Source organism: Protopterus annectens, chromosome 16.part0 (genome assembly GCF_019279795.1).
Source record: "Protopterus annectens isolate FY-2018-M chromosome 16.part0, PAN1.0, whole genome shotgun sequence".
NCBI classification, from domain to species: domain Eukaryota; kingdom Metazoa; phylum Chordata; order Ceratodontiformes; family Protopteridae; genus Protopterus; species Protopterus annectens.
In genome coordinates, this window is record NC_056750.1 from 381,610,286 (window position 1) to 381,628,618 (window position 18,333).

The following is an 18,333-nucleotide window of genomic DNA, read 5'->3' on the forward strand; positions in this document are numbered from 1 at the left end:
AATGTTGGAACATCACAGTGACATGAGAAATCAGCGTATGACAAATGCTTTATATAAAAATGCTCTACATCACAAAACAGCCAAATTTCATTTTACTATAATTGATAAAATATGGTGGGATAGATCCAGGAAAATGGGATGGCATGGTATACTGAATAATAAAGTGAGGGCTTGGATTAAATTAGGGGGTTCGTTTTCCCCTGATTTGAATAACCATCTTTGAATTTTTTTTGTATATAGATTGAGTACACCTCCTGTTATTATACTGTGCCTTTAAAATACTGGTTTATCTGCTTAACTGATTCATTTAGAATGCTATTTAAGTATTCTTTGAATGTCAGTAGTGTATCACTGAAGAAGGCCTTGGGGCCGAAACCGGTCTGATTTTTTTGGTTTTGCCTTTTATGTATTAAATATATATAATTTTTTTCACTCTTTGGTGCTGGCCTCATTTTGAGTTTTACATTGGTCTTTTGACCTTTGCACCCACCTTATGTGCGAGTAAGTTGTGTGGGGAATCTAGTTTGAAATGGCCTTGAGGGGGCTGGAAAGGGGCAATGCCTACTGAAACTAGGAGGCTGTACTTGCAAGAAATCTTTGTCTGCACAGATTTAGCTTTTTCTTCCATCTTTTTAAGAACCTCTTCTGCTTTGGTGCCAAACAGATTGTTCTTGTTCAAAGGAGCATCTAGTAATTTTGATTTGACATGGTCTGGCAAGGTCTGCTGCTTAGGCCAAGCATGCCTTCTCAGTACAGAACTAGTGACTGCTGCCCTGCAAGATGCTTCAAGGGCATCAAAGCCACATTGCAAAGTATGCTTGCTGACTTGGCTTGCAGAATGCATAAGCTCTTGTAATTCTTTATTTTCTGCACAGTCTGTAAAGGTAGCCAATTTTTGCTTAATAAGTTCCATAATATGTTGTTGTTACTTCAGCATGTGAAACTGCCAATTCAAAGCCCTAATGGCGAGAATTGCAGAGGTATTTACTTCCTTACCCCAGCTGTCTAAAGCTCTGGAATCCCTGTCCGAAGGGGGGGATTCTTAGCTGTAGTTGCTTTGATAGCTTTAGGCCCCTGGGAGATGACCTCTGGGTCAGCAGTAGGATTTCTGAAAAGGAATTTGTGAGAGTCAGGAATCTGTAGTACCTGTCTAATTTCCTAGGAGCAGGGGGTAAAGTATCAGGAGTTAGACTAGATTCCATAAAGGCATCATCCACAGCATCCAGGACTGGGGGTATTGCTAAAGGCCTATGTTGTGGCAAATCCAGAAATTCTTTGAGTCTCTTTTTGTACTGAGGATAGTCTTGGCATTCCCAGTGGAAATGCTCTCTTAAAGTATGTAAGGTTTCACCAAAAGAAAAATCCTCTGGAGGAGAAGCAGAGGGAATGGATTCCTCTGCATCTGACTCCTCATAAACAGATAGAGGGATGTCTTCATAATCAGATACCTCAGAGTCGTCAGACTCTTGGCCTGTTAAAGCTGCTGGGGACAGGTCTCTTTTTCTCTCAGCAGGGGAAGGCTGGCTTCCCCTAATCAGCATAATAAGGTCTTCTGCCATTTTAAGCATTTGATGTTGTGGCAAGGAAGCAGGTGCTTGAGCTTGAGTCATCATTTTTTAGGCGTAGCTCGTACTCTTGGCCTTAGAAACTCGGTAGTTTTAGACAAAACTGAAGATGCAAAAGAAATTGTCAGGTTCTGTAGTCGAAGAAGAGTCTCTCGGCATACCGGATTTCGAACGGGTCCCGGTAGAAACCTGCAAATCCACTGAAGTGGGCATCAGGGTCTGCGAAGGTGCCTCACTGAGTACTTGTGAACTGGCAACTAGCTTAATGGAAGCATCGTTGACAGTTTTGGACCTGTGTGGTCTGTCTGTCTTTATCCTTATGTTTTTTCTGAAGATCGGTAGTCGTATGGCTAATACCAAAGCCATTTTGGAATATGGTCATCAAGAACGAAAACATTTAGCGACAATAAGGGCCTGACGACGAATAGTTTGGGCATTGAACAAGGAACAAAACAGACAGCTAGGTACATCGTGGTCTGGGCCTAAACAGGTGACGCAGTGAGAATGGAAATCTTGGTGTGGTATTTGCTTTCTACAGGCAAGACAACTGTTAACTTTTTCTGACATCGGTTAGAGTAAGAAAAAAGAATCCCCAATGAGATACTTAGCTTTAGAAGACTTCAGGATGATTTAATTAAGGAAACGAAAACTCAGGTAGCGGCTGACCGGCACTCGTGAGAACTGCTTTTGCTTCAGGCTCCTCGGCAAGAAAGACTGATGTAATGGCGTCGGCTGCCTGTTTTTATACCCCTGACGACCTGACGTCAAGTCCTGGAATGACAGCAACCGATGCAGAAATATTAAGCCTCTGGTATTTGGGCCGAATGAGGGCTACCTGAGGCAGATAACCCAAGTGTGATGACAACAGTGAAACACGAAAAACATCCTTGGTTTCTTGAATCAGGAAAGCCTTTGTGTGCACCATTTTCTTACTTAGGCTCTTAGTGCTGAGCAGCACTACACTGATATTTTACAGATTCAAATTTGGATGTATTAGATTTGTAGTCTGAACAGGCTCACAGATGTACATTAGGCTAATGACAACTAGGGCCTTTATAAGCCTAGCCTAGCAAGTCAAATGTATCCCTCATGTTTATGTGCCTTAGAGATTATTTTAAGGGGTATACGTAAGCTACAGTAAGATTTACTGGCTGCCCCTGTCTATTAAATCATAGGTGCTACACATGGGAAATATTTCCAATTTACCATCCACTGGTCCAGGATTCCCTTGAATAGGGTTAGAGAAGAGTTTTGCTTCACATGGATGGGAAGTGTGTTCCAGAGAAGGGGAATTCTACCAAGACACATACCTGTCCCTACAACATATCCTATTTATGTCACAAGCAAAGTTTAAATCCCTAGATCGGGTAATAGCTATTATCAAATGAATGCTTTTTTATACTATTACAATTACCTTTTTCTTTAATGTCGTTATTATATAAACTGTTTTTGTGTTGTCAAGCTTTTCTCCCTGGGCTTCCACTGAAAATGAGTTCCTTATGGCCCAGTTGGACTTTCCCGGTAAAAAATGTCAAATAAATAAATAATTCAGATACTACTCATTTTGTGGATATGCAAAAAGTCAAATCAGAGTGTGATACAAGGATGCCTTGAAAGCCAGACAGAGATCACCTCTAATGGTCTGTATTAAACAGAGTATCAAGATAGGACTTTAAGCTGATCTGCATAGGGCATGCTGTTTTACCCTATATTCTTTTTGTGAGGAACCTCTGTGGATGTCCCAGTTGCTGCATGTGCCTGGTGAGGTACATATCAAAAGGGGCATTGTACTCAATGATGGGCCTGATAACGGCCAAATACAGTGGAATGATTACTTCTTTAGCTCTAGATGCATTGTCCTTGCTTATAAGATGAGCAACAAAGAATGACTTCCTTACTACCTTCGACATATGCTGGTTGAGAGTCAGGTCACTATCTACATACATATCTAAATCCTTGACTACTGCTTCTATTTTTAGGGGTGTGTTATTGATGAGGTAATTTCCTAGGGTGCCTGACTTCCCAAAGGGTACTATTAGGCGCTTCTTGATAATGAGTTTTAAGCTGTGGCTTTGACACCAGTCATTAGTCTGCCTTCATCCTTCCTGTAGGATGCTAGTGTCTTGGGGGATTCTATGACTGCTCCTAGTTTGCAATCACTTACAAACTTAGTCAGCTGGAAGCCCTTAGCATTGGCTTGACTTCTGAAAAGTAGATTCCAAAAAGGAGTAGACCACACACACAGCCCTAAGGGACTCTGTCAGTGACCAACTTCTTTGTGGATGTGATCTCCCTTATCCTAACTTCCTGGGTCCAGCTGGCTATCCAGCTCACAAAACAGGGGTTTATGCCTGTATCTGAGTTTGTTTACAAAGCCTGAGTGCAATACTGTATCAAATGCCTTAGCCAGGTCAAGGTAAGCAGTATGCCCTCATCCATAGCCTTGGTGACCTTCTCAAAGAAGCCCACCTGGATGAGTAAGAATGTTTTTTTGAGTTAATTTTGGGCTTATTTCTGGTGGGCACAGCTGTCTCTATACATTCAATGACATGAGTGTAAAGGGTTTATGTGAACAATTCCTCATAGAAAGCTGTGTTATCAGGGGACAGGAGCTTGAAATTTTGACAGGTAATCCCTTAGTAGTAGGACATTTGCCTTAAAATAGCTTGTAAATGTTACAGGGTTAGCCGGGGTCACACAACTGATTTTTATTAAGAAAGAGACATCTTTGAGGTTTGACCTTACCAGACAGGATACTACACAGGGGGAGGGTTTACACAAGTATGAGATTGATTATGTTTGCACCCCTAGTTGGCGTATGGACTATCTGGTCCAATGTGTTTGTGTTTACAAAGTTCAAGAATCTCTGGTTCTGTAATTATCCCAGTTAAAAGTGGGGTAGTTGACATTGCCTATAAATGTGGCATTGAGTCAGATTGGTTTCTTGGGTCATAAGGGTGACCTATAGCTTGCAGTATATAATATGGGGCTTTGCCTGTAGAAATATGGACATGGAAAAGCTGCATCATCCTGTTTATTAGTTTTGAGTCAAGTTTATTGCTGATAATAGACTGAGGCATCTCCACCTCTGGTAGCTGTCTGTGCAGTAGCTGGCCTAAATGTGTGGAAGGCATTGTAGCACTACACTGCCAAGGCAGTCTGAATATGTTTAAACTGTGTCTCAGTAACTGAACAGATGTCCATATTCTCCAGGGTTAAGAGAGCCTGGAGGGAGTGGAGATTCTTGTTTATGCTCCTAGCACTGAACAGTAATACCTTTATATTACCTTGGGCTGTTTCTGCTACATCAGAATGTTTATCATTTTGGTATTACCTAAAAAAAAAAGAACTGTGAATGAAGACAATGTTTTAACCATATTCAAAAGCATAGAGAGGATAGCTGCAGACCATCCTTGCCAAAGCAACATGGTTTGCTGACCATATCTTCCCATACTATTGTAGCCCCTTGGAATGACATCAGAAACTAATTCAATTATTGAAGCTAATCATCTTTTGTTCATATTGTGACATCATCCTTGGTGAAGGTAGAATGCTGCTCAGTACTAGGCACATAGCCTGGGACACACAGGCCGAGAGCTCCATAATGTCTCTCCTCATAAAGTCCAGGGGGGGGGGGGTACGTCTTAGGTCATTTACACCAACATGGACTATGACAGAGTCATACTGATACTTCTGGTCTAATGACTTGAGTGCATGGGTACTTTTGGTTTTCCTAAACCATGATAGGCACCTAATGTACACCCTCAGAATGACACCTACAACTTAGTCAATTAAAGTCAATCACCTTATGCTTACATTGTAACATCATGTTCTGCAATTGTAGGATACTACTCACGAATAGCTTCCTTCCAGCTTTGGAGACATACTCAGAGAGCTCCATCATGTCCCTCCTCAAACAGTCTAAGGGGTTGCATCACAAGGCATTCAAACCCACATGAACAATGACCATGTCGTATTTAGTCCTGGAGTGAAAGTAAAAGAGCACCATAGTGATACAGTGAATTCTAGCACTTGAAAGGCACTGACTGTTGTCCTTTCACTGCTCAGCCTTGTGAGTAGTGCAGTGGTGTTCTAAACTAGACAGTCACTTGTAACAACAATATTACAATGGTGAGTGGACTTATCTTGCAGCCTGTACAGCCAGGCTAAATCACTCATCTATGATGGTGGCAGAAAAAGTTATATATAGTATGGAATTAGCGCTACTTACTGCTGAGGTTCAGCACTGATGCAGTCATTTAGTGTCATGCCTAGGACATTTCTGTAGTTTTGGAAATTGTTTTTAGCATCTCAAAATAGGACAGTTTTGTAGTTTGTGGGTATACTGTTAATATGGAAACTAAAAGCTAGCAAATTTATGTAAGTGAATTGCCTCCAGCTTTAATAAGTGCCTGCACCTCTCACATCAGGACTCATTTTGTGGCAGTAGCAAATGGCTCCCAGCAATCATGTGGCAGCCTGTGCAGAGCTTTATGGCACATGATGCTGAAGGCTGGCAAGAAATGGGGCAGAGGCATAATGAAGACTCATGACTGATCTAGAAACACCTGGTTTGCAATGCTACTGAATTCTGGTGACCCCTGGTCAATCTAGAAAGTACGAATAACAGAATAATATAAAAAACACAACAAAATGGTACAAAACAGTACAGTTTATTTATTCATTTATTTGTCTTTGTTAACCAGGAAAGTCTGACTGGATATACCCATTTTCAGTGGACGACCGGGCAGAAAAGCTCCATTTACTTACACTGCATTATGTAGTTACATTTCTATTTACATTTATACACAAACAGTAGTTAGATTTATACATTTAAGATTTTACAGAGATGGAAATTACTAAAGAGAAAGCTGGCATGCAATTTAGCAGATTGTACAGGCAGCAGTTATGTATAAAAATTGTTTTGTCATTTCACTGAGAGGTTGAGAGTATTCTGTTTAGGGAGAGTATCTGGAGAGTGTTGTACAGTGAATACAAAGTCTTAACCTTGTAATGATAATGTGCAGGACCAGGATTGGTTAAGGTGTTGTTTAAGCAGTGGTTTAAGCAGTGGTTTAAAACTAGTGAGTTTGTCAGAGAGTTTTATTTGTGTGAAGTTACTATTCCAGAGTTTAGCAACAAATTGGGAGTACAGAGAGTCTCCTGCAGCATTACTTGACTTATTTGTAAGTAATAAGAATTTATTATTAGAACAGAGGTCCTTTGCTGGACAGTAGGGCTGTAATAAGTGTTGTAGTACAGGGCATTCGTCTGTATGATGAATGACTGTGTGCTGTAGTTAGTTGTGAATATGTTAGGTAGTTGTGTCGTTTAAGCCAGTTTCATTGCTTTAAGCTATGACAATGGTGGGTTCTATGAGGGGAATTGGTAGCAAGTTTAGCTATTTTATTATGGGGAAGTTTCTTTATTTGAGCATTGTTTAAGTTTGTTATGACAGGAGAGGCATATAAGAGAGTTAGCAATAAGAAGGTTGTGGCTAGAACTTTTCTTGCAGTATCTGTAATGAATCCATTAATCTTAAGAAGGGAGCCTAGTTTCTCGTGCATAGATTTAATGGTGTGCAGTATATGCCGGTCATATTTAAGACTGTCATCTATTATAACAGTATTATTTGCTTACTTTATGGTAAAAGATTGCTTTTGATTTTAGCAACGTTTTGAGGTAAAAAGCATAAACTTAGTTTTCTTGGGGTTGAGTGGGCGGTATTCTAATATATTACAATACAGTTACAATGCAATAAATCATAATATTCAGAAATTCATAAATCCAAATACAGCTCACCACAGTACAATATTATAAACTAAAGCACTGCTGGTGATTCCCTGCTAGTATTTCCCACCCACCTACCCTTCCCTTTGTTGATCTGCTTTTTAAACCTGGTTATTTAAAGCTGACAACCCTACTGTAAATTGAGCTTAATAAGCTCCTCCCTTTCTACACTGCTGCTCATATGCTAAACCATTTGCACTTCCTTGTGCTTCGTGTCCACTGAGTGGCGCATAGCTACAGTTATCCCGCTCCACAAGGGAGGATCCGCCTTGGATCCCGGGAACTACCGTCCCATCAATCTGACAAGCCTGATCTGCAAGGGCATGGAACACATTATCATGGAACTTATAAACAAACCTCCAGACATTGGACCCCACCCAGTTTGGGTTTGTGAAGGGCCGATCTTGTCTCCTGAATCTGACTGACTTGACGAGAGTAAGGCGGTCCACACAGCCTATCTGGACCTCGCCAAGGCCTTCGACACCATCCCCCACTCTGGAATCATAGATAAACTTACTAAGCTGGGCATAAATCCCTATGTCACTCGATGGGTTGCCAACTGGCTTACTGGCAGAACCCAGACTGTAAAAGTAGCCAACTCCAAATCCAGCTCCAGACAAGTGACAAGTGGAGTACCTCAGGGTTCAGTCCAGGGACCACTCTTGTTTGGCATCTACTTCTGTGAAGTACAGGCCAACACTAAGGGACTCTAGCTAACAAAGTTTGCAGATGACTGCAAACTGGGAACCATTATTGAATCCCCAAATGATGTGGATATTCTACAAAAGGGCCTTACAGAAACAGATGCCTGGTGCCAGAGCCATGGGTTCAAGCTCAATGCCAAGAAATGTATAGTTATCCCCTTTGGAAAAAAACATGTACCCATGAACTATCACATAGGCGGCAGGACACTAAACATCGAAAGTGTGATGAGAGACTTAGGGACACAAAAGTGGACAGTGGTCTCAATTTCGATAACCACATCGCCACAACAGTCAGGAAATCCTTCTACTTGGCACACCTAATCACTAAGAGCTTTTCATCCAGAAAAAGGAGGTCATTGTCCCACTGTACTCATCCCTCATTAGACCCATTATAGAGTAAAATGCCCCATTTGGTATGTACCTCACAAGACATCTGCAACAGCTGGAAAGGCCACAGAAATACCTCACTAAAAGAATCACAGGCCTAAAGCAGATGCCATATGCTGACCGTCTAAAAAAAACTCCAGCTATACTCTGTGGCATATCATCTACTCAGAGGCGATCTCTGCTTAACATACAAGGCCATGTCAAACCCTGAGATGTTGGACATGCTCCACTTAAAAAAATCCCAATCCCTTAGAGCCAGATGCTCCAGGGATCTAAACCTTATCATCACAATGAACAAAACATGCTGGAGAGATAGATTCCTGACCCAGAGACTCCCCATACTCTGGAATAGACTGCCCATACATGTCAAGCCCTCTTCAAAAGAAACCTTGATGACTGGATGGGAGATAGAAAATTCACCCCGGGGATCATGTCAGTCACCCTGCTAGACAGGGGCCCAGAGAAGTAAATATTATGGGAAAAAATTTCCAGGGAATTGTTATGGCTAGGCTTGCATAGGTCTTAGGGCCGATAGCCTAGTACCAACCTATGAACCTTATGCTTCTAATGAAAAAGTGCATTTTGCCTCATCATCTTTTCTTCTGATTTACTTCATCTGATTTCATTATCTAGCTAGCTGTTAGATAAAGTAGTTTATTTTTACACTGTACCAAACACTTGGTTTTACATCAAGAGATCAGTGGATTTTCCATCTAGTGCAGTGGGAGGTAGCCTGATCTGTTTAGGTTGGGGAAACACTTCAGATTTCTGCACATAGTTTTACTGGCTGGAAGGCTTATTAATCAGCATATCTTGCTTTTAGTGCCTTTATAAATGATGTACAATTGAGTGGCTCTTGGCTCATTTATACAAACAGAACTACTTTTATTAAATAATCACACTTTAATAAGCTGTTTAAAGTACACTGCTGTATCCATAACTTTAATTTTGTTTGTGGTAGCAGTTCACTCCAGGCACTCCTTTACAATGCTTTTACATTAGGAGGACTGGGATTATTCATCTAGTGGCAGTAGGTGTTTACCTGGTCTATCTGAGCTAGAACACACACAAAAAGGCTCCAAGTATTTTTTTGAACTTCTCATATACTGAGACTGCACTTCAGCAGTTACTAAAATAACTGTACTGTCTGCTGCTGCTTTGAGTACTTAATTGCACTGTATTACATTACATCTGTTACAGAGCTGTTGTAAGTAGTTTGTGCGTGTCTGAACAGGTTTGGCATAAACACCCAGAGCTATTCATTGTTTGACGACCTAGCCACCAATTGCTGAGAATCTTCTTTCACCTAGAGCAATCCAATACAAAAATATTTTTTTTGCGCTTCTCTTATAATGTGACTGTAGTTTGGCAGTTTCTTAAGCTATTTGCTGTTATTTATGCGCTTTATGGCAAAAAAATCTGTGCTGTCTACTGCTGCTTTAAGCAGTTGATTGCACTGTACTAGATTGTATCTGTTAGTTGTAGGGTTGATGTAGGTAGTTTGTGTGGTCTTGTTACACTTTGGCTCCAAACCAGCTATTCTACATCAAGGTGGTCTTTTTCAGCACCCTTGTGGCAGAAGTGTGCTGATCTTAACTGTTTGAGTTGCGGATTGCTGGTGAAAGGCTTATTGTGTGCTTACCTGATTAGTAGTTAGTTTAAAACGTGTTTCTCTTTGCTTGTATTTAAGCCTTGCATTTACGTGGTGTTGATCTTTGCCCAGCAGTGGCTAGCAATGCCCTGTACAGACCCAAAAGCCTAGAAGTTCATTTTTTCCCTAAACAGCTGTCAGCGAATCCCTTCCAAGCTTTTCTACTGCTCTAGGAACAACTCAGTTGTGCACTGAGCAGAGTTGCTTTATTGATCAACTTTAGCCTACACAAAGTATAGGACCCTCTTATGGTCTTGGCACTACCACCACAGTCCTGTCAAATTAATCCATTCCCTTCCTTAATAAAACATACAGTAAGAGCTTGCTATCATGGACGAGCAGTTTCCCATCATCATCTCTCTGACCAGCCTGATAGACACAGGCATTCTGAGGCAATGTAGCAATTATCTCATGCATACCAACAACTACTTACTCCAGAAATAAATACTTTATGTGAGAAATGTAGTTACACTATGAAACTGGAGGCAAGACACTCACATAAGGACAAACTGAATACCAAACAGGATGTCAGCATACACACACACACACACACACACACACACACACACACACACACACACACACACACACACACACACACACACACACACACACTTCCCACATTAAACAAAGACAGGACACAAACCCACATACATGGAGGTACTCATTAGTAACTTACCAAAAGATCAGAGGTCTCTCAGACAGAAACCACTTACACACATAATGCAAAAACAACCACAACACATAATAATACACATACCAGTGTCTCTACAAATAAGCCCATAAGAAGTAAAACCAAAAACCTAATGTACTGGTTATAGGTGACTCCACTGTGAGACATATAGATGCTCCCCACACCAGGCTGGATAAGGAGTGGATTACTGTTAGATGCCTGTCATGTGCCAGAATTCATCAAGTCATTCAAGCACTCAAGCTGCTCAACTACAAGTACCTGTATGACTTTGTCATAGTCCATGTGGGGGTGAGCCCCCTAACACATCATAGCTAGCTATAGGTCCCCCACCATGAAACAGGAAAAGCATACCGCATGCCTGGACTTACTGGAGTCACTTGCCATACAGCCAAACACCTTACTCATGGGTGATTTTAATTATCCTATCAGCGCCTGGGAAAGATACATGACCACAAACATGCTGGCTCTGAGGTTCTTGGACTTTGTCAATGCAAACTTAGTACTCACTAACATGGGAAAGCATTGCATCCTCCCCGTGTGATGTCTTCCCTGCTAAGTTCGGACATACATCAGTCTCATTCAATGTAATTATAAGACCAAATACCCCATCAAGCTCAAAAACGCTTAAGAATTTTTCAAAGACAAACTACCTCCTACTAAGTGATAGTATAAGAAGTTTTAAAACCCCCTCAAACTCAAATAACATGGACTCTCATACAGAGGTGTGCACCAATGCCTTGTATATCTACTTAAGAACTTTTACAGAATCAGCTGTACCCGACGGGATTAAAACTAGGTTTTGCTGAAAAAACAAGCCACCCTGGTGGAACCCTAGCATAAACAGGCTATACAACAAGAAAAAGAAACTAATGTCCAAGAAAAGGAGGGAAATTGCTCTGCAGAGGAAGAAACCCCTGTTTAGCTTAAACAAACAAATTAGAGATCTTGTCAAGCCCTTCAAAGGTAATTATGAATTAAAAATCGCCTCCCTAGCTATGGATAATCACAAGGCATTCTTTGAGTACGCCTAAAATCTGAAAGGGAATTCCCAGCTATGGGCTGAACTGGTTGTGGATGGCAACACCCATATTCAACTGGAGATAACAGCCAACCTGCTAGCTGACGGATTTAGAGTAAACTTCACTTCCCTGTCCCATCCAATCATTCCACAAAGTATACCTGTCAAATCATTCCCCAAAGTATACCTGTCAACATTCTTAAGCCTATCATCCCAAGAGAGCACGTCATAAGAGAACAGGTCATATCAGCACTCTCAAAGGCCAAAAGCACGGCATCAAAGGGACCAGACAACATTCCAGGTTGCCTTTTAAGCAACTTAAACCATAACCCAGCAGACCCACTTTGATCCCTGTTAAACTGCAGGCAGCAAACTGGCTATGTTCCAGTGGAATGTAGGACAGCAACAGTAATACCTCTGTACAAGGGGGGACCATCAAATGACCCTGGGAATTATAGGCCCATAAACTTGACTGGCCTCACCTGCAAGGCCACAGAAAGAATCATTATGGACCTTATTAACAAGGACATAGGTAATCTCCAAACTTTGGACCCAACTGAGTTCAGATTCGTTAAAGGTAGATCATGGCTGCTAAGCATGATTGACTTCTTCAAGAAAGTCACCAAGGCCCTGGACAAGATAGAGACAGTGCCACCTATGTTGACCTAGCCAAGGCATTTGATACAATCCTCCCAGTTGGGAATTAACCCCCACATTCCCGGATGGTAGCCAACTGACCCACCGACAGGATACACACTGTCAAAGTGGGTGACTTCACCTCTAGCAAAAGCCCAGTCACCAGTGGCATACAACAGGGTTCTGTGCTGGGCCCCTTACTGTTCAGAATTTATTTCTCAGAAGTTCAGGCAAGTTAGGATGGCCTGCGGCTGACCAAGTTCGCTGATGTTTGCAAATTGGGAGCAATCACTGAGTCCCCCCAATGATGTTAACACACTGCAGACATGGTTAACGCAGACAAATGATTGGTACCAAAGCCACAAATTAAAGCTAAATGCAGAAAAATGCATTATTATTCCCTTTGAGAAAGCGGACATCCATGCTAATTACATTATAGACAGCACCCTCTACAGACCCAGTGGTACGTGATCTGGGTACTCGGGTTGATATCAACCTGAACTTTGACCACCACGTACACAGTAGTAAGGAAATCCTTCTATGTGGCACATCTTGTAAGTAAAGGCATAATATCTAAATCTAAAGAAGTTAAAATTCCATTATACTCAGCCCACATCAGATCAAAAGTTTAGTACCAGTGCTCCTTTTCCCATGTACCTCACCAGACACCTGCAATAACTGGAGAGACCACGGAGGTTTCTCATCAAGAAATTACAGGGTACACAAAATGAGAAGTTATGTACCTACCATATCCACATGTTAGTTCGTTTTCTTTCTTCTCTTCTTTTTCTGTCTTCTTTCTCGAGACGGCACTTGCTACTAAGCGAGAGTCACTTTTACCAGCTGAGGCAGCACTTAAAGGAAGAAGAAAGCATACTTCCCAAAAGGAAGAGAAAGCCTACAGGATGGAAAGGCCTGGGGGAGGGAGGGAGAGGTGCAAGAAAGAAGGCGAGAGAAGACAAAACATGGGAACGCTATGGTAGGTACATAACTTGCTCAATGGAAGAACAGACTGAGGAGACTGAGCCAAAACTGGCTCTGTCCCTGGAGAGCCAAGTCCAATTTGTAATGGGCCATCTAGATAGGTCACTTTTGAGACAGGAAGGCCTTTCTTGTTATCATGATACTCTGTCTTTGTGAAAGACCAAATAGGGGGGGTCGAACCGATAGGCATGAAGTTCAGACACCTCCTAAGTTTGAGATAGCAGCCAATTGAACTCTAACTGTGGAAGAAGACCATTTGCTATAATAAATCCTCTGGTAGAGGTTTTTACTTTTAAAGAAGTTATGTCTACGGGTTAGAGATCAAAGGAAGCCTGGCTAAGGAAGAAAGTGGAGCAACCATGCTGTGAGGTTGATGAATCAGAGATCTGGCACTGGGTCCAGATGCCACGGCTGCACCACCAAGGTGACTATGAGGAACGGAAACCAAATTTGTCGAGGCCAATGGATTGCCAAAGAAGCGCTTCTGAGGTGTGGGACTTTGGTTCCGCCCTGTTTGATATATACCAAACTACACATGTTGTTCTCTGTGGGACTGCAATTGTCCCTTTACAGGAAGAAAACAGTGGCTACGGGGATGGGGAACAAAAGTGTCTCTCTGGGGGAATCTGGGGAGTGATGATCCACCAAGCAAGATTTTTTGAAATCTGTCACCACCAGATTTGGTGGTGGATTGAAGTTGTTGGTAAGACCACTGAGAACCATTCTGGCCTGTACTTTCTGTGTTGCTGAAATAGTCCTGACATGACTTGAAATGTCTGAAACTCTTTGGTCTGTAAAGGGTAGCTGACATCAACAGTGTTTAAGTTGTCCTTCTGTACCGAAGAAGGGCAGAATTCTAGGAAGACTGACCATCACATCTTGTCTTCTCACAGACTGAGATCCAATATTGGTCTCCAATATTGGTCCTTTGTGGGAACTTTGAAAGTCAAAAAACCTTGAGGGTCTGAATGGCTGGTTGTAACCGGCTACTGGGCGAATGGCTCTCTTTTTAAGATAGTTGAAACCTGTAACTCTGCAATTTCCAATAGGAGGGTGGTGAAGGGAGCGGGGAATTTGAGGGGAAGAAATCCTCGATTTTGGAAGGGAATTTGTCGATAGATTTCTAACCCGTCTGTAGTGATCTGTCTTGAGTGAGTCTAGGGTGGCTTCTAGTCACCTTCGACTGCCTCATAGACGGCCCGATGGGGCCTCAGCCAGGGGATGCTGAAAGGGCTTCTAGAGAGAGACTCTCTTTGTTCTCTGGTTTGGACCCCTTCCCCTCCCTCTGCCTCTCTCTCTGTTGTTGTTGTCTGCTGGCCTCTGCCTGGTAAACTGACCCCACGATGAACTCCGTGACTCTTTTGGGATATGGAAACCATTTTGCCGCCCCTTCTGTCCTTTGGGGGGGAGTCTAGAAGGGTGGAAAACGACTCTCCGGCAGAGAAGAGTTTTGCCATCCTGCTCACACCTGGTCAATTGAGGGCCAAACAAAGCCCATCCATCAAGGGAGAGTTTGTGAAGGACGCCTTAAAGGGATCTGCACTACATAGCCGCATCCAGGCTTGGTGTCTAGACACAACACACCCTGTACCTGCGGTTCTACTCCATCAGCAGCACAGGATTATGATATCAGCGCATGGGAGGAGTTTGCATGGAATATCCCTTTGGAGTCTGGTGAAGTGACATAGGTAGTTCAGCCAAACCAAATGAAAAGGTCGCTGAAGAAAACATAAACCACTATATCTATCCATGGTCTAGGAGTCCTTATTAGGAGGATGGACGGGTATGGAAGGATCAAGTTCTTGCTTCTGTGGCAGCCCATACCCGCCCACTGTCAAAGCATCACTTTGTGAGACTTTTGAGAATTGCTCGGGCAGTAATAAATTTAGAAGGCCCTCCAGGGGACTGGGCTCACAGAGTCAGGAGCAGCCCACATTGGTGGGCCCTTCCTCTGTCTGGAGTGGATGTCTAGGAATGAATGAGACATCCTCAGAGGGGGATCTTTGGGATCCCTCTCTCCCCTAAGTCAGTAGTATCTGAAGTGATGAACCTGGGAGTCTACGCAGCCTCTTACAGGTCCTCTTAGTCACACTTCTTGCCTGAGACCCTTTCCTAGACATGGTGAATAAAACACACACAACACTCCAGTCAGAAATTAAATTAAATATATCAAAGGTATCAACAAACAGACACACACACACACCCTAAGGAGTCTTACATGGAAAGACTGGGGTTTATATTAGATCAGCGAACGCTTAAAAAAGCGAATGCTGATTGATCGACCTTATGTAAGCGAAAGCTTACAGTCTCAAACTGTCAGATCAGCGATTTTTTTCCTAGTGAAAAAAAATTGCTGATCCAAAACACATACACACAACACAAGCACACCAAACAAACAGAAATCCACACACATACACCTAAAATCTGACACCTAATCCTACACTAAACTATGCACACACCACTAACTATCCACTTATCTTAACCCAAACCCTAACCCTAAGGTCCGTCACTATTGCACACTCACCTCACCCGCTCCCTAACTCTAACTCACCTAAACCCGCCCTAACCCTCACGTACACACAATCGCACACATACCTAACCCTAACTCACCTAACCCACCCTAACACTCACATCCACACAATCGCACACTTACCTGAATCCGACCCATAACTTTCCACCACAGCACTGAAAATACCGAAGCAACAGAAAAGGGCAACCGAATTCTTTCCTAGGAAAAAATATGAGTTTCTGTTGCTTCAATATTTTTAACTTTCGCTAAAATAAAGTCGATCAATCAGCGTTCGCTTGTTTAAGCGTTCGCTGATCTAATATAGACCCGAAAGACTGAAAGTCCTGCCACTGTATTCTGTCGCCTACAGGTTGCTAAGGGGTGACCTATGCCTGGATTACAGGGCAGTCTCTGACCCGGACTTGATGGAAATGTTACAAACTTGTAAATCAAACTGCACAAGGGCACTCACTCACTCCATGGATCTTAACCTAGCTTCTGGCATGAACAGGTAATACTGGAGAGAGAGATACATCTCCCAGAGACTGCCACTTCTGTGAAACAAGCTTCCAAGTCACATGAAACACAGCACCTCCACGACCCTCTTCAAATGTAAACTTGATCAATGGATGGGTGACTGCAAATTCACTCCTGGGGTGGCGCCCATGTCCCTCCTGGACAGAGGAAGTCAGTATTAACTACCACAGATCCTTACCTCTGCAAACTAAACTCACCTAACCACTGACAATTGGGGTAACTCAGGATAAATATGGCTAGGCTTGTAAGGGCTCTAGGACTTTTAGCCTAGTAATCTTCTAGAAGCCTATGAACCTATAAGGAGTGATTAAGCAGCAGACGTGGATGCCATAACACAATAACCTAACAGACAATTAATACAGGACAATACAACACCGCCGGAAGAGCAGACATGTCACAACACAGTGCAAATTATTAAACAGTGTAGCAGGCACGGATGCCACATCACAAAATTCCAAGAGACACAGACGTAAATAACTGATACCAAGATTCTAACCAGCAGTAAATATAATAGGGTGTAATTTTACAAGAAATGTTTAGTACAACAGATACAGATCCACAACACAGCTACCAGGGTGTCAACAGCAGGCTCTGGTCCCACAGTATTAAACACAGGGCAGAAAATTTGTAGTAGTACCGGAAAGTATGTGCCAAAGACAGTTAAAAACAAAAGGCACAGATATCTGTGTTGGAAAATGAAACCCAAAAGAGGTAACAAGCAAAACAAAACTTATGTCTATCATGGAAAATGAAAATGTATTAAAATCTGCTGAGATATAGCAGCATGAGTCAGTAAAAAAGTGGCAATGGCCAAGCAACTGTAGCGACATTGAATGTGGAGCAAATGGCTGTTTTTTAGTCCAATGTTGCCAATATGCAAAATAAAACCTTACTTGTAAATAATGGTACTAGCTGTAAACATTCTAGAAGAGCTGAAATAGACACGGAAGGGCAGATTTTCCTTTCTTTCCTTTTTTTGTTTGAGCATGCAAAGAACTTGTATAAAAAGGCAATAGAGCTTGTTACAATTTGTTTCCTTATTAGCATTTGTGTACCAGGATAATCAGATTAGGTATTATGAAAATACATCTTTTCAGAAAAGGTCTGGGAAGAAAAAACTCCTAAGTAAAGCAATACAACATGAGAAGTCAATGATGCTACAAAGATAATATAAAAAAGTGTGAGAATACACTTTGAGTAAACACACACAAAATGAATACAATTCTAAAAGGCAGTAAAAAAAAATCGAAAAATAGCAAGACAGTGTGAAAATATACTTTGAATACTCAAACATTCACTTCATAAGAAATATTCTTGTACTACAAACACATAACCAAGAAAGTACTTACCATAACGTAGATACTTGAATGATCACTGCTGCAGTAGCCTTAGCAATATGAGTTATATCCTGCCAAGGATATAACAGCTGTCCAGCTTCCAAAGCTTGAGGGCACTTTCCATGTGCCAAAACTGTCAGACAGCTTGAGCTTAGCTGACTAAAAGACAAGTTTGAGCACCAAACCCTTCAGGGTTCTCCTGCCAAGAAACAGAGAGAAGCTAAGCCCTGAAAGGACATTGCTAGGAACAACAAAAAATAAATGCCCACAACCTGGCACAAAAAACACACACAAAAAAAACAAGGCGGAAGGAGGGAGGGAGCAGTTACTGTAGCAGTCATCATTCAAAGATCTACTGTTGTGGTAAGTTTCCTTACACAAATGTACTATGTTCATCACATTCATCACTGCTGCAGTAGCCTTAGCCATATGGGTGGATTACTCTAGCTTACTAAATTTGGGAGTTGAAAGAAGAAGAGTCCAGGAGGTCCTGGAGAAAGGGCCTAGCAAAGTCTGACCTG

At 42.1% G+C, this 18,333-nt stretch overlaps 1 protein-coding gene across 1 annotated transcript in view; it reads right to left on the minus strand.

The window, feature by feature from the left end:
• Positions 1-18,333, minus strand: part of CNTRL (centriolin) — a 4,034,091-nt gene that overhangs the window by 3,123,575 nt on the left and 892,183 nt on the right. The window lies entirely within an intron of this gene.